Source organism: Tachypleus tridentatus, unplaced genomic scaffold (genome assembly GCF_004210375.1).
Source record: "Tachypleus tridentatus isolate NWPU-2018 unplaced genomic scaffold, ASM421037v1 Hic_cluster_2, whole genome shotgun sequence".
Taxonomy (NCBI): domain Eukaryota; kingdom Metazoa; phylum Arthropoda; class Merostomata; order Xiphosura; family Limulidae; genus Tachypleus; species Tachypleus tridentatus.
The window spans coordinates 43495395-43520313 of NW_027467782.1; the positions used below are offsets into that span (position 1 = coordinate 43495395).

Genomic DNA, 24919 nt, shown 5'->3' on the forward strand with positions numbered 1-24919 from the left:
CTTGTTTCTGGTTATAACATATAAATATCAGAGGTGTTGATTTCCTGTTTTTAACCCAGTCCTTAGTTTTGATTCATTTAACTCAACACAAAGCTTATTAATAGAATACTGTTAATTAGAATATTAACAGTATTAATATTCTAGCCACACACACACACTTTCCGTTGAGCAACTGGTAAGGTGGAGAACTTATATTACTAAATTCCGGGTTTCGATTCCCTGAGTGTTTTGAACTAAGATAGATCTTAGCTTTGTGTTTAACAACAAGCAAAAACAAGAATTATTTATTTTTATTGATAACAAAATTACATATGGATACTAAAATATCCTCAGAATATATCGCTTCCTTCTACGCTTTAAACCACAGGGTTCCAGTTAAAGATTCCACCTCCAACTCCAACTCCATTACCACTACGACAACAATATGAAGGAGGAACATCACAATGAACAAAATTTGTTGCACATGCGATGTCATCTCGGAAATTCCCTTCTAGTTCAGGTAGTAAACAAAGTAACGTCATTAGAATATATATCACCTATAATATTTTATAATGATTTTTTAATCGTCACTGTTTATCTACTTGTGAAGCCTAGCTAATAAACATTATATTCATAAAACTGTTAAAATTACGTCAATATCAAGATCAACCGTTAATGTTACAGAACACGTCACAAAAAAATAGTCATATTTAACAGTTACGTTATTTAACGAGTTTGTCAGTAAAATCTATTGTTAATCTTTAAACCAATCTACTTTGTTTCTAGAACAGTATCTTATATTAAATTGCAACTTTCCGTAGCGTCACTAAAAGTACATAAAAATTATCTGCAAAAACACATTAAAGTGATTCTCCGTTGCTTACCTTATACACTAAATATTGTATTTTACGCCTCAATTAGAGGCTACAGCGTGGAAGACGAACCCTAATTTGTGACAGAGAATTCTAATAAAAAATTGACTTTACAACCAACACTTTAATATAGCCTTGATTTTCTTCAATTTACTGAGTAAAGACATAATATATTCCACAGTATATCGACAATATTAGTTCAATTGTTTTATACTACTGAAGATACTTGTAGTTAGTAAGTAATGACATTATGATCTGTATGAGAGGCCGATTTGAGTAGATCCCAAGTTAACCTCTTGTCTTAACCCATCACTCTTATCTTGGGACACTCATGAGAAATATAAACAAAAAAATGTGCGTATTACATTGTATAAAATACGGTATATTGTTCTCACGGTTGTGGATTGTATGTCATAACAAACACGACCACAGCACAAGATCAATCATATAAACAGCTGTCGTATTAATGTAATTATTATTTTGTACACTAGTTAATTAACAATTATCTGTTACTTTATTATCTATATTACTTACTATCAGTTTGATATTCAGTTGTAGCAACAAATGCAATTTAAATTAAAATATTTACTTCAAAAGTTATAAGAACAAATTTTATAAAAATGCACGGTTGTGTCACCCTGCGTTGCTGTTTCACACATGTAATCATTTTGAAATAATTTAATTTCTCACTTTAAATTGCTGTCAAATATATAGTCATCAAGAGAAGTATATTGTTTTTTACATTCTTTCATTATAGACAATATTCGAATGTTTGGATACACGTCGTTGTTATAAACTTACCTTCATTAAATATTATGTTACAAACCTCCGTTAGTAACAAGAAATAAACATTGTGGCAGTTTCTTAAACGATACAGACAAACGTAACTTATAATTGATATTTCTATCATACCATTTAAACTGTTTGTATGAATTCAGTGTTAAAGAATTCATTCTCTCACCTGGAGTTGATTCCAACAGTGTTGTAAACATCAAAAGTATAATAATTGTTGTAGTCTTCATTTCTCCGATCTGTTAAAATCAGTATTAATACAGTTAGAGAAATGTGACTTTTAACAAAGCCTAAAATAAAAGATCGACACTTAGTACAGCCCATGAATTCTATATCTTACTAGCTTCAGATATATTAGAACAGAAGTACTTTTTATGAACGGAAGTAGAGAGTTGCAGAAGAAACAAGTTCCCGATTTACCACAGGAACACTAAAACCATTACAATAACTGGACAACATCTAATGAAAGATTTCTATAGGATAAAAATTACATTTTGTAAATACCGTTTAACAACAAAAATAATTTTATATCGATTTTTTTCTTTTCTTGGAGGTTTCTCGAACTTAATAAAACATGAAAGTAAAAACTTCTTTATTAAAGAAAGTTTATATCTAAGAACAATACCAGATCGATCAACCAAAACACACAGAATTAAAGTTTAACAATGAATAGAAAAACGTTGAAGTTATCATGCCTGTGGTAAAATATTGACTTATAAAATGAAAACAAAATATTAGTTTGTGTTAACATGATAAAAATAATTATTCATATAAGTATTTAAGATCTGTACTTTCTTTAATATTAATTATAATTACTATTATAAAGAAATACTCTCAAACATGATATAAAAATTATATTACCAAGGAGTATTCAATTATTAGGTAATTCAACCACGTTTTATCGGGTGTAAATATACAGTTAGACTATGCTAAACTAACTAAACTAACGTGGCAGGGGTTCAGTTTAGAGAGAGAAATCAGAAGAGTTCTCTCCCCAACCGGGGTGTTCAGGAACTTTGTAGTTCCTCTTCGTCCCCTTTCGTGGATTGTTATTAAGTGGTGGTTTGTTTGTTTTTTATTACTATTTTAATAAATTAATTATCGTTATTATTCTTGACTTTTTGGGTGGAGAATGTCTCACTAAATGTTCTTTTGGGTGGAGGCAAAGGCAGCAGTGGAAAGAAAGGCAGGGACCTGTCCCGAAAGGAAAAAGTTGGGCAGATGTGAACATGAATGTAATTCATTCAAATTCAGATCAAATCAAACGGCCCGATTCTGGGTCTGGCAAAAAGGTTGCCTAGGCTGGGATCTAGAAATCCAATGCCTGAAGATTTTGATTTGGGGAGAAACGAGAGTGCCCCGAGAAAACCCACTTTCACACGACAGGCGCCGAAAGTTTTGCCTGTCGTGTGCCCTGTACCTGAAAAAAGGATTAGACTATGGTCCTGATACTCAGCTTATATAGTCGTATTTTTAATGAGATGCACAGTTCTGAGAACATCACAACCAATCAGAATGATTCCATTAACAGTTGACGTCAAGTGTCAAATTACAATATTATAAAGACATGTAGAGAGACAGATTGAACCAATAGGAAGCTGTGAGTGATTATTTGTTATTTACATGTGATACATTTCTGTTAAAGTGGCTCATGTAGTGGTGGAAAGACTTTAAAACTGTAAGTGGTAATGAAGTTGTGTGATTAGGGTAGAATGGATAGTAACATGTAAGTAGTTGTGTTTCATGGATATTCACAAATGGTTTATATATCAATAAATCGTGTGGAACACAGTAGCTATTGTAACATTAGAACAAACGAGCTTCGATGTGCAATATTATAGACAAAACGTAGTTATTTTAACTTTAGAACACACAGGTGTCTATAAAGACATTTATTTAACCATAAGTATACAGGCTAACTGATTTTTGTATCTTAATCATGTTGACACGCTGTCTGTTTCTTTGTTTGACTTAAACTTCCCACAAATTTATACGAGAATTATCTGCGCTAGCCGTCCTTAAGTTACCTGTGTGAGATAAGAAGGAAGGCTAATAGCCATCACCATCCTCCTCAACTGTTAGTTACTTTTTATTTACAAATTCTGGGATCAACCGTTACTTATAACGCCTCTTTGGCTGAATGGGCAAACAAGTTTCATGAGTGGGAAGATTCATACTCGTGACCTAAAGAATTCGAGTCACTCACCACCTAGCCGTATCAGGACGGTATACATACACTTAGTTCAGGGTGACGACATACTCTTGTTTGTCACATGACAGAAGTCATTTGTACAGTTTTATGATACACTACAGTTCCAAACATGTGAAACTCTTATCTAATTATTTATTATGAGTCGAACGCCTTAACCACCTGTCCATGCCGGGCCTTTTTTTAATTCATGAAGCTAAATTCTAAAACGGCTGACTCAACACCTTCACACAGCTCCCTGGAGTACAGCATAAGTTTAAGTAGTTACACAACAAAAACACCATTGTGACTTTGTTCTTATAACAAACAAAGTGTTCAGATATTTATACTGTTCTGTCACAGTAACAAAACATTTTTTCGTATATCTTTATTGATACGAAACAAGAAAATCTTCACAAGCAGTGAATATTAAAAATATACAATAGTACTTATAATATGAACCATGATGAGCATCTAAATTTAACATTTACCAAAAATAAAACTTTTATGATACTTTTTGTTCCTACTGATAATTTAGTTTTAATAACTGATTGAATCCTGTCTTGCTTAGCTGTTAGCGCGATAATTTACTTCACACATCACATGCCACTTGTTATTTCTGTTTTCACATAATGATAAAAATTCCGAATAAAATATTTTACTAGAAATTGCTTTTGAAATGTTTTATAGAAATATAACAATTGTTGTAAATATTGTACAAGCCTCTAGAATTTATCATCTTGGAAACTTAAAGCGTTAAAACTTCTCAGGTTAACTTCAAAAATTGCTTTTTTAAAAGGTAGAGGGCAGTACGAAAATTGAAGTGTCATTCGATTATTTAAAAACCTTAAACAAGAAAAAAAACGATACATCATTAATTACTGTTTTTGTTTCTATAATTGCGCCATCTGTAAGAGTCTTAGTGCACTAATATGTTTTTTTTTGCATTTGTTAATTTCCTACGAAGCTAGCTGTCTCTACTTTTGAAATCTTAGACAGCTTGTAAAAAACCACCCACCTTCCTAACTGTCGGAATATACCGGGTTTAGTCCAACTGTCAGACATTCATAACCTGATGTAATGATACAAGAACAAAGGTGTAGACTTTTCTTCCACCACCGACAAAATTACACCTGATGGGTCTGTGAGTGGGTGTGTGTTTTCTAAAGATCGGGTTACCTTCTGAGCCCACCAAGGGGAATCGAACCCCTGATGTTAACGTTATAAATCGGTAAACATACATATTAGCGGGGGGCAATATATTATCTGCGCTACACACTCTGCGGGGGGAAATTTCCATTAAAGAAATGTTTTGTACATTAATTTCTAGACCTCCCCCTTCATGTTTCTCTACACATTTGTCAAACACCATTAATGTCTGTTTACAAGGAATTCATGAGAGACATCATGAGAAATCAAAATATACGGAAGTCCGAAAAGTTGCATCCAGTGTCTATGAGGAGTATATTATTAATTCCTATTTGAACTTTTACATCACGATATAGCAGACAGGATAACACAGACGTTTGTAGCTGAAGGTATTATATGGTGTTTAACAGACAGGATAACACAGACGTTTGTAGCTGAAGGTATCATATGGTGTTTAACAGACAGGATAACACAGACGTTTGTAGCTGAAGGTATTATATGGTGTTTAACAGACAGGATAACAGACGTTTGTAGCTGAAGGTATTATATGGTGTTTAACAGACAGGATAACACAGACGTTTGTAGCTGAAGGTATTATATGGTGTTTAACAGACAGGATAACACAGACGTTTGTAGCTGAAGGTATTATATGGTGTTTAACAGACAGGATAACACAGACGTTTGTAGCTGAAGGTATTATATGGTGTTTAACAGACAGGATAACACAGACGTTTGTAGCTGAAGGTATTTGTATATGGTGTTTAACAGACAGGATAACACAGACGTGGTGTTTATTATATGGTGTTTAACAGACAGGATAACACAGACGTTTGTAGCTGAAGGTATTATATGGTGTTTAACAGACAGGATAACACAGACGTTTGTAGCTGAAGGTATTATATGGTGTTTAACAGACAGGATAACACAGACGTTTGTAGCTGAAGGTATTATATGGTGTTTAACAGACAGGATAACACAGACGTTTGTAGCTGAAGGTATTATATGGTGTTTAACAGACAGAATAACACAGACGTTTGTAGCTGAAGGTATTATATGGTGTTTAACAGACAGGATAACACAGACGTTTGTAGCTGAAGGTATTATATGGTGTTTAACAGACAGGATAACACAGACGTTTGTAGCTGAAGGTATTATATGGTGTTTAACAGACAGGATAACACAAACGTTTGTAGCTGAAGGTATTATATGGTGTTTAACAGACAAGATAACACAGACGTTTGTAGCTGAAGGTATTATATGGTGTTTAACAGACAGGATAACACAGAAGTTTGTAGCTGAAGTTATGATATGGTGTTTAACAGACAGGATAACACAGACGTTTGTAGCTGAAGGTATTATATGGTGTTTAACAGACAGGATAACACAGACGTTTGTAGCTGAAGGTATTATATGGTGTTTAACAGACAGGATAACACAGACGTTTGTAGCTGTAGCTGACGTTTGTCATTATTAATATTTCCTCTCTCATTCATCAACTAGTTATTAAATCTTTTACTAGCAAATTTAGGTAGCGTTGATTAATTGGAATCTTTTTTTTTTTTACAAATAAAACCAAAGTATAACCATATATGTTACGTAAAATTAAGGACATCTAGTTTTCTATAATTATAACCAATATGTTTAAATCATGTCGTGATGTTTCTAATATTCACTGGTTCTGAAGAGTTTCATAAGAATAAAGATGAACAACAGAATGTTTTATTTCTTTGACATGACGGAATTGTATAAATATCTGAAGACTTTATTTGTTTGTTGTAAAACAAAGCCACACTGGTCTGTCTGTCTTGGGAATAATACACAGATTTTAAATGTTCTAACAACTTAAACTTACCGCTGTGTCATAGGGGACTTTGTAATTTTTTTTATTTTTTATTTTTGGAATTTCGCACAAAGCTACTCGAGTGCTATCTGTGCTAGCCGTCCATAATTTAGCAGTGTAAGACTAGAGGGAAGGCAGCTAGTCATCACCACCCACCGCCAACAGTTGGGCTACTCTTTTACCAACGAATAGTGGGATTGACCGTCACATTATACACCCCCCACGGCTGGGAGAACGAGCATGTTTAGCCCGACGCGGGCGCGAACCCGCGACTCTCAGAGTACGAGTCGCACACCTTACGCGCTCGGCCATGCCAGGCCCTGGGGCTATGTGAAGGCATCGAGTTAACGGTTTTAGAATTTAGCTTCAAGAATTAAAAAAAAAATAATGAAGGTAAAACGTTTTCAACCTTACCTTAGTACTTAACGACAATAGCAAAACGTAACGTCTTAAAATCATAAGACGTTGAAGACAAAATAAACTTGATAAGACGTGTTGTGTGAGGGAAGAAACAATAAAACTGTTTTCCACCATCCCTAATATTTAGTTATTGACCACAGGGAATAAAACCAGTCAGTAGCACCTTCCAATTACCTTTAAGAAAAAATGATTGACTGTCCATCTTGTATGGCATTAATAATTTATAGAGACGAGGAACTAGAATGTACGATCATTATTTGTTCTCCAACAGCGATGAGTTTCTATAATTAAAAAAAAATGTTTTTCAGACCAAGCGAACTTTCTTTAGTCCTCGTTGCAGTTTAAATAATATAAAAAAACATTAATTTCAAGATGTTTCTTTTACGATAAATGGTGAAGCGACTGATGAAATTTTATTAGAAATATAAAACAAATTTATATATTTAAAGTGCTGGATATGAATAGTTTCAAATTTGTGATTTATGACAGAAAAAATATTTATAACTTAAAATGTGTGTGTGTGTTTTCTTATAGCAAAACCAAATCTGGCTATCTCCTGGGTCCACAGAGGGGAATCAAACCCCTCATTTTAGCGTTGTAAACACGCAGACTTTCAGCTGTACAAGCCGGACACTAACTTAATATATAATGATATTTGTATCATGAATAATATAGAAGACTTTCGATAGTTTGGAAAGAGTACTGGCAAACTGCCAAGAAAAGAAAATGGAGGAGTGTAAATGAAAGGTCAAGGGTTAAGTGTGTTCTAAATGATTTATCAGGAAATAAAACAATGTGTTGAACAAAACAGATGAATAATATTTATACAGAGAAATATATATGTTAAAAACGGTTCGTTTGGGTTGAGAAAATATTTTACGTGGAGAAGCGAACAACGTTTCGACCTTCTTCGGCCATCGTCAGGTTCACAAAGAAGGAAAGAGGTTACTGACCGGAAGCTGACCATGTGTTTGAAAAAAGTTGTGTAACTGAGTGTCGGAATTTAGAGGGCGGTTTAGATGTTTGAATATATAATTTTATTTATTTTATTATTTTTAATATAAGTATAAAGGCGTTCCTTTGTATTGGTTTATTTTGGGTTTAAGTTGTTGTACAAGTAAGGCTTTAATTTTGCGTTTGTTTATGTTTGTTTCTTTATTTAGTATTTGAGTGTTTTCTATGGTTATGTTGTGTTTATTTGACTTACAGTGTTCGAAAATGTGTGAAGGTGACTTTTTGTGTTCTTTGAATCTGGTTTTCATTTTCTACTTGTTTCTCAATATAGAAGTCGTGGCAGTTGTCACATTGTATTTTATAAATAATGTTGGTGTGGTGTTTGTCAGTGTAGTTTTTACATAGTATAGACCTCAGTTTTGTGCCTGGCTTTTGAATAAATTTGGTATTAACTGGAATGTCATATTTTGTTACTAGTTTTGCCAAATGTTGGTTATTTGTCTGCTGATGTCGGGAAAATATGGTATGTAGCAGTATATGGTTTCGTGATTTTTGATTCGTGAAATGTATTTACTCTTGTTGGTTGATTTTGCTTTCTGACTAGGTGTGTACGTATAATGTTTTCTACGGTTTGTGGAGGAAACTTATTGATGTTCATGAAGTATTGTTTTATTTTGTCTAATTCATCGTTAATTTTATCTGATGAGCATAGTTTTATAGCTCTGTTTATTTGATTTCTTTGTATGTTGAGTTTTTGTTTTGTTTCATGTGCTGAGGCCCAAGGAATGTATAGTCCAGTATGGGTGATTTTTCGGTGGATTTCTGTTTTAAATTGTGTGTCGGTTCTTGTAATTTTGAGGTTAAGAAGTGATATTTGATTACTTTCTTCCTGTTCACATGTGAAGTTAATATTGATTCTATGAATCTAACACCTCTTCTTATAATATAGATTCTGGCCCTCTATTTTAGGCCACCTGATTCGACTTGAGAAGCTTTTCTCAACTGATAACATGTTGTGTCAACATTATTTGACCTTTAGAAAGCTTATGATACTACATGGAGGTATGGAATTTAGAGAAACCTCCACTTATGGGGGTTACGAGGTCATCTGCACATTCTTATTAAAAAAATTTTCCATAAACAGGCGATTCCAGTTTGTGTGGATTCGACACTTAGCCGTTGTTTTCTACAGCAATTTGGAGACCTCTATATAATTCTCTTACAAATTACATGACACATAGAAAAGAGTAAAATAGTACATTTTAAAAGACTAGTAAGTTTTTATTTACTAATCCAAAGATAGTGTTATGTCTGATAGCTGGCAGTCTGTGTACTGTATCATTATTATACGGATAATTAGTTTCTTAGTTTGATTGTATAGCATGTTATATGTAATTGTCTTAACTCCGTAACTTGAAACAGAACCAACCTGTTAAAGTGCAGGAAGCACCGCTAAAAACTGGGTTTCGTTACCTATTGTGGGCAGAGCACAGATAGCCCATTGAATAGATTTGTGCTTTATTCCCAAACAAACCAAACAAACAAGTACAGGAAGTCATTTAGTGTTTTATTAAACGTCTCTCATACAGAAGTATCATCAGAATTATAACGGACCTGTTAGTTTATACGAAACATATTCTTACACTGTGATATAACGATACGTTTTTTTTTATTGTAATTATATTCAGAATCCTATTCAGTTTAATTCTCTAAAAGTTGGAACTGTGAACAATATATAAATTCCTATAAAATATAAATCCTCCTCTGATAAATCTTGCAAGCCCTTTCATCCATAGAGGCTTTACAAGTGACGGTTAATCTCGGTATGGCCAGATGGGCAATCCCACAATTTGTAAGTTAAGATGTAACCAACGGTTGGCGGCGAATGGTGATGATTATCTTCCTTTTTTCTGATCTCACTCAGCTAAATTAGGGACGACTAGTGCAGATAATTCTCGTGTAACTTTGTGAGAATTTTAATAGTATACCAAAGTAACAAACAGCCCGTCTACATGATTTAGGGTAGAAAACTCATCTATGCAGCCTGTATACCTTAGTGAAATAAATGAAATATCTATATAGACACCTGTGTTGTGTGTTTTTGTGTTAAAATATCTAAGTAGTGGCTATAATAGCGTTCATTGAGGTTCGTTTATTCTAATGTTGTAATAGCTAGGTGTGTTCCAGACAATTTATTTGTATATAAACTATATGTGTATATCCGTTATATGTAAACTGTGTGTGAGGGTTTTCAAACAGTTTTGACTACTTACATCCATTCTACTCTAATCACACAACTTCCATTTACAGTTTTATAGTTATTCCACCACTGCATGAGCCACGTTAACAGAAATGTTTTACATATGAATAACAAATATTTATTTGTATATAAACTATATGTGTATATCCGTTATATGTAAACTGTGTGTGAGGGTTTTCAAACAGTTTTGACTACTTACATCCATTCTACTCTAATCACACAACTTCCATTTACAGTTTTATAGTTATTCCACCACTGCATGAGCCACGTTAATAGAAATGTTTTACATATGAATAACAAATATTTATTTGTATATAAACTATATGTGTATATCCGTTATATGTAAACTGTGTGTGAGGGTTTTCAAACAGTTTTGACTACTTACATCCATTCTACTCTAATCACACAACTTCCATTTACAGTTTTATAGTTATTCCACCACTGCATGAGCCACGTTAACAGAAATGTTTTACATATAAATAACAAATATTCACTCACAGTTTCCTACTGGCTCAGTGTTTATCTCTCTGCATGTCTCTATAATACTGTAATTTGGTTCTTGACGTCAGCTGTTAATGGAGTCATTCTGATTGGCTGCGATGTTCTAAGAACTGTGTATCTCATTAAAACTATAATAGTTAAGTTTCAGTAGAGTTTACATTCCAATAAAATGTAGCTGAAGTAACTAATAATTAAACAGTATTGGGTAATATAATATTTATATCTAATTAGAAAGTTTTTCTTTATCATATAATTTTAATGAATATTATACTAAGTACATATCTTAAGTACTTGATTGAATAACTCTTATTATCATGCTGTCAGAAAGTGATATTTTATTTTCATTTTACAAATCGATATTTCGGGACATACATGGTAACTCTAACGTTTTTCTATCTACTGTTAAACTTTCTTTCTGTGTGTTTTGGTTGATATCTCGGGTTGGTCTTAGTTGTCAGATGCGAAGTTATTCAAGAATGAAAACATCAAGGATTAGAAAATTTTCAATATAAAATTAATTTTATTTTTGAAACGGTATTTAGAAAGCGAAATTTGTATCGTTGAAAAATCACACACTAGATATCGTTTGGTTATTATCATGGTTTTAGAGTTCCTGTGATAACTGTCAAGATTTTTATATTGGAGAAACAAATAGAAAAATGGAAACCAGATTCAAAGAACACAAAAGTCACCTTCACACGTTTTCGAATACTGCAAATCCAATAAACACAACATAAACAAACGCAAAATTAAAGTAGCCTTACTTATACAAGAACTCAAGCCCAAAATAAACCAATAGAATGAAACATTTTTACACCTATATTAATAAATATAATCAAATATCTAAGCACGCCCTTTATATTCCTACACTCAGTTACACAACTCCCTTCAAACATGTGGTCATCTATCGGTCAGTTATGTCTTTCTTTCTTTGTGAACATAACGATGGCCGAAGAAGGTTGAAACGTTGTTCGTTCCTCTACGTAAAAAATTTTCTCAACCCAAACCAGCTGTTTTACATATGTATTTTTCTCTACAAGTGGGTTTTTTCGTCATCAATGATTATTTACGTATATAGAAAGGTGGGAAAATGTTCAAGGAAAGCACAAACATTTCAACTGTAACGGTTATAAAGATAACAACTATGATTGTAATGTTTCTTGATTATCTGTAATGACGATAAAACCAACTTGTAGAGAAAATTATTAAGTGCTTTCTCTACCCATACCAGCCGTTTTTATATACATAATATTTCTTGATTGGTTGGTTCAGAGTGGTGAGGTTTCATTAACGACCCACCTACACGAACGTAGATAAACACCATGAGCCAGTAAATCCAGTTCTCACGCTTACATTTGGGAACAAAACGCTCAGCCCCAGATAATATAGAATAATCTGAATATAATTTAAGAGGACTTTGAACATTTTCAAAAGACAGTTGACATACTGCACGTTACAATATTCATATATCAACCTTGCACACATTTCATGGCCCGGCATGGCCAAGCGCGTAAGGCGTGCGACTCGTAATCCGAGGGTCGCGGGTTCGCGCCCGCGTCGCGCTAAACATGCTCGCCCTCCCAGCCGTGGGGGCGTATAATGTGACGGTCAATCCCACTATTCGTTGGTAAAAGAGTAGCCCAAGAGTTCGCGGTGGGTGGTGATGACTAGCTGCCTTCCCTCTAGTCTTACACTGCAAAATTAGGGACGGCTAGCACAGATAGCCCTCGAGTAGCTTTGTGCGAAATTCCAAAACAAACAAACAAACACACATTTCATATATTAACATAATTTATTGCACTGTTCAGATAACTGCCGATTTTGTAAAGATAGTTTACATTTGATTTAGGTGCATACTTCTTAAAAGTAAACATTCCATGTGAGTCTACTAGTGAAGGTACTACCAATAAATTTAACTGTTTGTTGACCTTGGACTTGGGACTATATAGTTGGAAACTTACGTTATTAGCTTTCTTCATGTTTCTGTTCAAAGTCCTTACAGTATGTTTTAAACAGATCTAGCTAATTTTTAAAAAGGAAGCCAAAGGTCTTCAAATATTTATGTCGTTTCTTTACGTCAAAAAATATCACAGTCTGCCATTTAAAATTCATTATTATAACAAAAAACAAACAGTTCAGAATATGAACAAAATACAATTAGTTGACATTGTGAACAGGAACAAGAAGATATTGTTGAAATAATGCCACTATTGGTGATTGTTTTAAAACAACCCTTCTGGCATCAGAGTAGCGAGAAACTTAAATTTTCTTTCATGTATCAGAATAATATGTTCTTGCTTGAGTGTTTAGTGAGTTATTGTTTTATCATTAGAATCAACTTGAAGCACCTAATAACGAAATATAGATTTGTAAGTTCTCACACTTGTTGCTGAATCACAGATGAACCATTAAAATTTAGGAAAAATATAATATTAACATTAAGACTTTGTTATTGTACTCACGTGTGAATCAGAGGCAGATGGAGAAATGTAAAGTAGCCAGTTACTGTTGTGTTATAAAATACAACTGATATATCTGTCCTGGAAACTTACTGTAGGTTACAACAACATGTAGATATCAGTAGCAACTGGAATGTAAAATGTCTGGAATGTAGACTCTGGTGGACATATTATTAACTATAATTTTGTATTTTGTAATTTATAACACAATAGAGAATGCTCATATTTAATATTTAACGAAATGTAAACAAGTAAACATGTAAGAATGTTTAAATGTCTTGTATAACATCTTCCGAACTAAAAAAATGTCTATTATATAACGTATTGAAGGAAACAAACAAACAGCTGACACATTTTAAAGAGAGAGAAATGTTACTATAGAGTATTTGTACTGACAAAATAAGTTATAATTACAGTTAACCAACAGGTGAGACATGAACACCATGTGTTCACGAGAGTAAAATTACACTTTTACATTTTAGTTTCTTGTTGAGAAAGTTCGGTAACTTTTGTTATCTCGTATAAAAATAAAACTACACATAATTTTAAACTAGAATTAACTGTTTCTAGTTTTGATATGATACACTAGTCAACATCGTCTTCCACCACCTCTTGGACAACTCTTATTAACCGAATAGTGGGATTTCAACGTCATTCTTATTGTGTCTTCTGTATACTGTATAGAAATGCTCCACAACATTATTACACTAGGTGTTTTAAAGTATTTTCACAATCTTTCATTCTGATTTAGTTTCACTTACAAGTGAGTGTGAGACTCATTTTTCATTATTTTTGTCAATTATTATAATTATCCGTTGTAAAGTACTGACTCTATATTATAGTATCAAACATAAATTGTTTTCAAAATATTCTGAACCATAACGATGACATCTCAGTATTATGAAATCATACGTTATATTGGTGGATCGACATGTTTTACTTCCTACTTATTACAATGAATTAAAGGCACCTAACACATGTTATTTTGTCATATATAAACCAGTGTTACTTATTTATATTCAATCGTTATAATTTGTCGTTAATTTGTATACGTTAGTTTGAATTTGAGAATATTAATTAAAGCTGTTAATTCATTTCATTTTTGTAAACTTTAGTTTTCTTTCAGGGTCACTTCTATAAAGATATAAACTATTTCTCGTAACGAGATAAAACTATATATACCTTCCTTGAGTCATTGGTTATCATATGAGTTTACAGTTTTACGATTCGGGATTCAGTCATTCTGGGGTGTTAACAAATAGGATAGATCAATGTGTAGCTTTGTGCTTAACAACAAATAGCCACAAGAATTATTTGGTTTGTTCATTTTTATATTGATAGTAAAATCGCATGTGAGTTCTCAACTGACCGTACACTATGTGGGAATTTTTCTGATAAACACATAAATAGAACAACAATTACACCTCAACATACCTTCACATCTTGTGTTGAAAGACCGATTACTTCTATAGATTCTTAAAAAAATGGTGTTTATACCATGAGAGACTTTTCCCAGTCTCAGACCTGTGTTGAACATCCTGCCGAAGTATTATTCAGTGAAGTAGTTCGTGAAATACCATATTTTATTTCATGAACTGACGAAAAATACAAAAAAATGTTTCTTTATTGTGACGAATTTGTAGAGTTTTCATTTTGCGAATTATTAAAGGAAAAAATGTAAAACTGACATATAAATTTAAACATAGTCGTAACATACATAAAGTGCAGTAGGCCCTTGAAATGGTGAAGGTAACACTGTCAGTAGTGTAATAAGATTAGAGTGAACAATCACTTGTTCAAATATTATATAGAAAAAAATGGCTACTTTTATGTAAAATACCTGGTTTGTATACTAGTGGGCATTTCATTCACAATCATAATATATTTTTATAATTGATAACGTAACAGGGAATATGTTTTATGTTTACTTTTAAATAAAATAAAGACAAGTATACATATAAAAACATTTAAAAATTTCTTCCATACTGTCTGGTTTTGAATATTTTTAAAGGTTAACTCAAGCTGAAGATAAAATAAATAACTGATACAAATTGGGTAGCTCGAGTAGAACCCTCTGTGACACAGTGGTATGTAGAGTAGAACCCTCTGTGACACAGTGGTATGTGGAGTAGAACCCTATGTGACACAGTGGTATGTGGAGTAGAACCCTCTGTGACACAGTGGTATGTGGAGTAGAACCCTCTGTGACACAGTGGTATGTAGAGTAGAACCCTCTGTGACACAGTGGTATGTAGAGTAGAACCCTCTGTGACACAGTGGTATGTAGAGTATAACCCTCTGTGACACAGTGGTATGTATTCTGGATTTACAACTCTTGTGGACAAGGTTTCATATCCATGATGGGCTGAGAATAAATACCGAATTTTGTAGCTTTGTAATTGATTACAAACATAATATATAGATCAGAAAACTTCTTCAGACAATATAAAACAACAACAACACAAACTCTATAAAATTCTTTGCCTAGCAGCAAAGGAACAAAGTTTTGTTTGTGTTTTAATTTCGCACAAAGCTACTGGAGGGTTATGTGTGCTAGCCGTCCCTAATTTAGCAGTTAAGACTAGACTAAGGGCAGCTAGTCATCACCACCCACAGCCAACACTTGGACTATTCTCTTACCAAGTAATAGTGGGATTGACAGCTACGTTATAACGCCCCCACAACTGAAAGGAAAAGTATGTTCGGTGCGACCAGGATGCGAACCCGCGATCCTCAGATTACGAGTCGCATGCCTCAACACGCTTGGCCATGCCGGGCCTATTGATTAAGAAAAATACGTAATATTTTATAGCTTTAAAAGGTTTGTTCGACACCGAGTTAGTTTTCATGACATATTAACTGCTAAAGTTTCCTTGGATTGTTTTGAATTTTGCGCGAAACAACACGTGGGCTCTCTGCGCTAACTTTTAAAGCAGTTATAGACCAGCGAAAAGGCACCTAGTCAACACCAACAAACGACAACAATTCGGTTGCTCTTTTATCAACGAATAGAGACATTGACCGTCATATTTTAGTCCTTCCCCACGGTTAAATGGGTGAGTGTGTTTGGTGTGACGAGAGTTCAAATCAGCGTCTCGCAGATTGTGAGTAGAGCGCCTTGACAACCACTTGACCTAAGAGTCATGATTTACTTCAGAATGCATACCTTTTGGTTATCACAGCCTCTGGAGGAATTGACTTTTCTTGTAGGTCGCACCGGATGTAAGTGATTGTTTCAGACTCCTCTAAAATAAAATGAAAATGATGATTTATACATAATTAAGTAGCATTTAAACTAACTTTCACATCTATTTAGGAATCTAATGTACTAAATAATTAAATTCAAAATACAATAACAACAACTTCTACTCTAGGTAGATTATGACTTTTAATAATTATGTCGTATCAACCTTTGGTATGACATCATCATAAGTGCAACTGTTATTATTGTCACTTAAAATTAACAGTTACCTCACTTTTATTAAAGGGCAAACACTTACAATATATTAAATTCATCCTTATCCCTCCTACCGACATACCATTTTATGCCAGAAATTTCTAACGAAATATTTAGCCTCTTTAACAACTTAAGCACTGACATTAAACCTTGAAATAATATAAACATCGTATGACCTAACCCTAAATGCTCAACAAGAGGTCTCAGTAGAATTGCACGGTCGTCATTGCGAATATCTTCAAACATTCACTTTGGCATGGTCTATATAAGCGTTTGCAGAAGACTGGCTCGAATGTTATTCCAAGTGGTGAAGATGACTTCACGAAGATCATGCACTGTTTGGAATTGACGTTGATCATTTCTTTCGACTTCCCTTGCCATCCACCCCAAAACATTTTCAATGGGGTTCAATTCGAGCGAACACGTTGAATGGCCCAAAGGAAACACGTTATTCGCTATGAAAAAGTCCTTTGTCCTGCGAGCATTGTGGATTACAGCGTTGTTCTACTAAAAGATCCAGTCATTTCCACACAAGTGAGGACCTTCAGTCAATAAGGATGCTCTCTTGAACAAGCCAATGTCGGCAGCTGATGCTTGACGCCCCTGTATAACCTGAAGCTCCAATGCTCTATGGAAGGAGAAAGCACCCCAGATCATGATGGAACCTCCTCCACTGTGTCGTGCAGAAAATGTCTTTGGTTGGATATCCTTATCGTGCCAGTTACGTTGAAACCCATCTGGGGCATCGAGGTTAAATTTTTTCTCATCAGAGAACGAAACCTTCGTCCATTTTCTACGTCCCATGTTTGGTGCTTCTCAGCAAAATTTAACCAATGTGTTTCGTAATGTGAAAAGAGGCGTGGCCTTTAAAGACGTTTATGGTTTTTGAAGCCTTTCTCTCATAGATGTCGTCTTATTTTTCTTGAGCTGCATTCTACATTCGTTAGGACCTTAATCTGGTTCGACGATCGGCTGGTGTTTTGCCGTACAACCCGTCGAATCCTCTTGCTCAACGCCAACGAAATTTTCTTGAGCCGACAACTTAAAATTCTCGTTCCGGAATCCCTCAGCATGTTTTAAGAAATTTGCAAGAGCAGTTTAACTACGTCCAATCTCATCAGTGATGGCACGTTGAAAGAGACCTTGCTTTTGCAGTTCGACACTCCTGCCATGTTCAAACTCTGTCAACTTTTAGCCTTTGCCATGTTTTTACTCAAAATAACACAGAAGATATTAGTGTTAGATGCTGAAAATGCTAATGCTTGAACACAAATGATTGAATTTCGTTATGTGTTTACCGATTAACGCTTCGTTTCAGTAAAGTCTTAAACTTTTGACCAGCTAGTATTTAGGCTAATTTAATTTTGTTCACATTTTCCCTATTAATTGCTAAAAAAGTTGTTTTTATTTTCCCTTTTCTTATTTTCATATTTCGAAGCTTTACTCAAATAAGTGGTTGAGTCTGATAACGCAAAATGCATATTTTTTCTATTTGGCCAGCAGTGTATATCTGTGAACCATTGGAAATAACAAAGATAAAACATATTTAATGAATTACGAAACAGAGATGCATTTCTTTAAAAAAATATGCCAAGACCTTTCATAATTTTTGTTTTGTCTGAGATACATTTATTAAAGAAACATATCTGCTAGATCGCAACGAGATGCTGAACAAGATTTTCCTTCGTATTCAATATTTTAGGCCTGCAATAAATATGATTTGCTTTCTACGTTTTGATCCTTTATAAGTAAAAGAGTAGCCCAAGAGTTGGCGGTGGGTGGTGATGACTAGCTGCCTTCCCTCTAGTCTTACATTGCTAAATTAGGGACGGCTAGCACAGATAGCCCTCGAGTAGCTTTGTGCGAAATTCAAAAACAAACAAATAAATGCTTTACCTCTAAAACTATTACACCAGTTATTTAGATGTTTTAGACGTAATGAGGTTTTATATAACAGCCAGAAAGGAAATGTTGCTGTAACGATTGTTCTCCAATAAATCATTTGATTTATTTCATCGTGGTGGATATAATATTGGAAGTTTACAACTATATAATTATTGTCATCATCACGGCATGTAGATTAATTAAGTTAAAGGTTGAAATGGAACTCAGGTTCAGTTTGCTTTCGTAAAGATAAACCAACTGCTTCGTTTTGGCAAAAACACCTGACTTTGTTTCATGCTTGAAAAGAAATAAGAGATCTAGTTCTTAAAAAATAGAAGTTAAGGCGTTGAAAGAAATGTATTGATATGAAATAATTATTTGAAGATTTATTTTCCCCGATTTTGAATTAAAATTGCTTGAGAAACCTTTATTATGGATGTTTTGTCGAAGGAAGTAACTGAAGTTGGGATGGGTTTTAATTCCACACTTTGAATACTTGTTTTGAAGTTTTGCAATTGACGTAAATATGATAAAAGTGACGAAGAAGCGGTCTACAGACAAAATAAATAATGTGGATTTTTTTTTCACTGAACTATTAAAAGATTTTGCCTGTTCTCTTAATACTAGACAATTGAGAAATAGAAATATTTTACTTTTTTTTTTGAAGCTTTTATGCACATAATCCAAGTTTTTAGGCTTGTCGCTAGCCATTGGTTTTATTTGATCCCAGTAAAACAAATATATATATATTTCAACAAAACTTTGTTTGTCTAAAGTTAAGCCAAATCTGCACCTTTTTTCATAATAATGTTAAAATTGCAGTATTTGAAAAACCTTGTTTGATGTATAATATTTCCTATAATATTGTCTCCAAAACACAAACTGTCAATCAATTCGAAGTTGTATTGTGTCTCGGTGAAAAAGAAATTTAAATTCGTTGCTAGCTTTTTGTTATCGTCTCATGGAAAATATACTTGCAAAAACACTTAACATACATGTTTCAGTAAAAGTTTTAAGTTAAGATAATTCCAAAGAGAAAAATTCAACTACAAAAGAACAGATTGAACAAGAGAGTAAAAATACTGCGGAAATTGTAATCAAAAACTGTAAGTCAAACTGTCAAGAAACAATCCGAAAGAGATAGATATTGTCAAACAATTACGGAATGCTAAATTAGAGACGGCTAGAGCAGATAGCCCTCGTTTAGCTTTGCGCAAAATTAATAAAACAAACAAACAAACAAATCATAAGGCCCCGATACTTTCTGCAATCAGAACGCTCAGATATAAAACGGCCAAATTATTTATAATTATTCTCAGATTATTGACATTTAATGAATTTACTGTCCTCGACTCACTTTCTTATATTAAATAATTAAAGATCTTCATCCTCATAATGGATGTTTAGTTGGTAGCTTTGACGTAAGTTATTTATTCACAAACAATCCTTTGAGTTCGACCATTGACATTGGAAAAACTCTTTCCAGAGAAGTCGTTTGTTCATGGCTTATCTAAATAACAACTTAGATCTATAATAATTCATTATTTAGATAACAACCATTCTTTTATTTAATGGAAACATTTAAAGCGTTTGTCGAGATTATCGAAAGAATACGATGATAAGGTTATTTTGCATTAATTCATTATCTTAGTTGTTTTACGCCTTTTAAACTTAAACGAAATCAGTAATTGCTTACAAAATCTAAGGTATATTTTTACCAGCTAATTCCCTCTAGAGAATTTAGTGAAATATAAATCAATTTTTTTTACCTTGTTTTGTTTATATTAATAATTCTTGATTAGTTTGTTTTTTTGTGTTTTGTTCAACTTATTTATACGGATAATTGCTTCTTCTAACACTTTTGCAGCTATATTCCTAAACTTCACTCTCCATTCGAATTTTTGTGTTCCTTTTTTTTGAATATCCGTTAAATTGCTTCGATACGGTGACGTTTAAGAAGTATTAGTTTTTGCACGTGAGGTGGTTCTCCAATTAGATGTATTTGTGTATGTATTTATTTACCAGTTACTTAGCTTTTATAAGAATTTTAGAATAACCTATATATATATTTTCTTATCTTTTTATTATTAATCTTTCATTGAAATGTAAATCTTCTATTGTATGTTTAATATATTTTAATACTTTTTTCAGTCACCTGGTGATGCTCCTAGTAACTGCTATTTTTCGAGCCAGAAATAATCCTAATAGTTAACGTGAAACACTAAGGAACATTTTGAAATGAAACAATATATGAAAACAGAATGTAACGTAGTGTTTAACGTGAAATGAAACAATATATGAAAACAGAATGTAACGTAGTTAGAGCAACGAGAAATACAAATTCTCGTTGTTTGTGTACATACAGATTCTTCTACCAAAGGTAAATTTGAAATGATAACCCATGACGGAGAAGCCTAATGTTTTGCTAGATTGACCATATCCGCTGCTGTAGGCCGCAGTTTCGTCTGTTATAGCTTTATTTGCAATCTCTAACATATGGTTTCAATTGTCTGTAAACATTGTGAGGCATCCTTATATATTTTAAATTTCTCACATAATCGTATGTAGTAAGGAGAGTGCAAAAGCCTACATCTCTGCTTAATTATGTAATTCGATTGGTAAGTACACGAGAATCACAAGAACAAACACAATTTGTAGACTTGTGGAACAATAAAACAATTCAACAGACCAACCTGTAAGGGCGGATGATTGTATGCACCATACCCCTCACCTAAAATGAAGGGGTGATGAATACCCCCATCCCCCCAGAATCTACGCCCCTGATGAAGATGACTCGAGAGCAACATGTAAAGAAACTTTCAGCTGTATGTTTAGACCACAACAAGGTGACTCTATAAAAGTAAAAGGATTATGCCCTCTTGGACGCTGCATTAATTAAACAGAACCGGGAAGAATCTTTGACAGCTTGAAGATGCCACAAGTATGTCCTGAAGCTGCAGATGACTTGATTTTCCCTGAAAAACCAAGATGGCACTTAGATCAAATATCGATAACAAGAATATGAGATTAGCTACAAGAGAAGAGTGATGATTCACTATATCTAGTTGTGACCAATGGATAATCAGAGTAGTTTTTGTTGTAAGTTCTTGCCCACGATCACAAAAGATTTGACCAATTAAGTATTGTAACTGCTTGTGGGTATTTGTACCCATTATTTGGTAGATGAGGAAGATACTAAGGTAAATTTGAATAACACCTCATGATACAGCCAAAAAGTAGCCAGTCTCTCCTGAGAACGAAGTTGTCCCTAAATTGGATGCAAGTTCATAGAGTAATGAGACAACCAACTGTTTCTCATCTGAACTTTCTGTATGTATTCTGATCCCATTATACCTGAGCATTGGTTATCACATTACCTAGTACAGAGGTAAATGAATATTTAGTTAAAATGTTAAAGTAAAAAGGTTAATCTCTTTGAGAAGATGCATGTTGGATGTAACCAACAAGTATATGAAAAAGTTAATAAAAGAAGTAGTCTCAAACTGCTCTGCTTAAAGATTATTTATGAAGTCATTTCATGTCATATTCATAGAATAATTATTGGTAAAAATCAGTTAAATTTACATATTACAGTATATAGAAAAGCTAGTGCATTTAGGTCACATAATGCTTAATCAATGAATTGTGTCATGTTGCTAAGTAACAAAAGAAAACTACAGACTTTCTGCTGTGCAGTAGGTGCACTTATAAGGTGCTAAATATATTTACATATTGGAAGTTTTCATTTTATTCCTAATTTGCCTGTGTATAATACATGGAATTGTCATTGTAACCATTCTAGTCAACCACTTACAAAACTTTATGACCAAAGTCTAAACTATTAGTGTTTTATTTTCTGTCACACAACATTGTATCTACTTGTGGTTAGTTATATTCATGGCATCACAGAAAACATATTTGGTACAAGAAAATTCATGATCATTCCACAGTAAACAGTACAGTACCTATGATAATAGACAACTGTTTTCTGTAATGTATCACAGTAATATACAGGTCATTAAGGTGACTGTGTAAAACAATGTAATGACAAATAATACAAATATTCAAAGAAAGGCATCTTATTTTTTTCTGTAAAAGCAGAAAATGTGCAAAGCAGATATTTTTGAACAACAACAAACTCCAAACAACATCTAAAACCAATCCTGAACTTTGCATTAATTTCAAAAGTGAATGATATGTTTATGAGGAAAAACAATTACATTTACTTTGGACATATAGTAAAGAAGTTAAGAAACAAGAGTCTTAAGGGTCTTTGAATAGTTTGCAAGATGGTTGATCTGAACTTAAGCTCACCATCTTTCTAAGGAACCAATTACAGTGGAAAAACATTGTGTTGTGTGAGGGTCTTATCATGGCCATTAGGCTGGACAAACGTCCATATAATTCAAAGTAAAATATTTATATACATAGAAATAAGTTCTTGAAAAGCAACAGATATTACAATAAAAATGATGTAATATTTATTGTTCATAATTATCATATTCAGAAACATATAAAGTGTCTCTTTTCTGATACATTTCACAATACAGAAACTTCAGCAGACAAACCAGAAACTGAACTCTGAAAACAGCATAGGCATAATCGTTTACTTTAGCATAGAAATATCACATCTCATCATGATAGAAGGTACTTTAAAATCAAACTTAAATGAAATAATTTTTTGCAACATACACTTTAAGCACCCGATTACTCCACATCTTCAGCAACACTTATGTAGTTGATTCTTGGTGTCGAGAAATTTCTACAAACTTAGAGAACAGATGATACTTTGTCAATACACATCCAACAGAAAACGTTATCTTTGTAAGGAAAACCTACACGGAAACATTTCACTGGAATTTGTGTGAACTGATAGAGTCAGAATATGACTTAGACTAGTCTGAGTAAAAGTAATTTTATGTCAGGATTAAAATTGGTTTTCATCTTTCATTACAATTCATTTGCATTAGGAGTGCAAATTTAGGAGTTTTTACATGAATGTCAGAAGTTTTTTTTTGCATAGAACGTTATATTTTTGTTATTTTATTTACCCCAACACTGTACAGGGTTCATTTAGTTAACTGACCTTGCAATTACCACACAAAATGCAAAATAAATATAAATTATCCTTTTTTTCTTTCGAGAATGATGCATAAAATTACAGTTATCACAAACAGCCTCAGCTTGTAACACTTTGCATCTTATTTTCTTTCATTTTATTATTTTACTGCTGTTTGAACTATATGTAACCAATAAACCTGTGTAACAAGCTAGAAATCACCTAGTCAGTATATATAGTTCATATTATGGTGCAGAATAGCTTCTTGCTTGCATTCTTCTTGCATAAATTAATCAGTTGTTTTTTATTTATTTTTTTCATTGATATTCCTGTATTCAAACAGTTTTATAATTTTTTTTACATTTTAGTCACTCTTACAACAACAAGTAAAAAATACAGAAGAAATTAAGTAATTTACAATTTGTGGATCTTGTACATTTTGCAGTCAAACTTGAAGTGTCTTTAAAAGTTGACCATAATTTTTGATAGGGCTGTTTTTAGTACTTTCCTGAATGTATATTTTAAATAAAAGAAGGCGTTGTGTGTAGGTTAGACTTATTTATATCTGAGTAAAACAAGGTAATTGCTGGCTATAAAATTATATTGTCTTAGCAGTATTTATAATAAAAGTTTGTAATTGCATTAAAAGTATTAAAACTGAAGAGTTGAAATAGAGTTAAAAGATTATCTGATTTGTGAAATTTGGAGCAAAAAAGTGTTATAAAGAAAAGTGAAGATTGACAATTAATTTAAATATTTCATTTTGAAATTAAGAAATTAAAGCTTATGTTAAAATCTCATTTGTTGACCATTGTTTTCAAATAGCTACATGTAATTCCTGCCACCATTGTATAATACCATATGTACAGTATTCCCAAAGAAGGATTATGAGCTCCTTATGCTGAGGGTGAACCTTATACATGATAGACTGATTTGCCATAAAGAATATACTTTTGGTTATGTAATTACCCTTTATGACAGAAGTCTTCTATACCCCAACAGTTTTGGACACCTTCAGAACATGAGGTGGTCATGTGACTACCCTTACCAATGGTACTGCACCATCTGTGTTAGAACAACTAGCTCACTCTATTGTTCTAGCACA

The 24919-nt window shown here is 33.1% G+C and overlaps 2 long non-coding RNA genes across 3 annotated transcripts; one reads left to right on the forward strand and one right to left on the reverse strand.

Annotated features, from left to right (window-relative positions):
• Positions 1–272: 272 nt before the first annotated feature.
• LOC143242855 (uncharacterized) lies at positions 273–13549 on the reverse strand. Of its 2 annotated transcripts, none has more exons than XR_013023338.1 (3): positions 13418–13549; positions 1813–1882; positions 273–490 (listed from the first exon to the last, which is right to left on the reverse strand). It is a non-coding gene; the product is annotated as an uncharacterized LOC143242855 (long non-coding RNA). The 2 variants fall into 2 exon arrangements; XR_013023339.1 differs by lacking the exon at positions 13418–13549 and adding an exon at positions 2505–3072.
• A 7153-nt stretch (positions 13550–20702) lies between these two features.
• On the forward strand, positions 20703–22258 carry LOC143242761 (uncharacterized). The gene is made up of 2 exons (XR_013023208.1): positions 20703–20761; positions 20907–22258. It is a non-coding gene; the product is annotated as an uncharacterized LOC143242761 (long non-coding RNA).
• The last annotated feature ends 2661 nt before the right edge of the window (positions 22259–24919 follow it).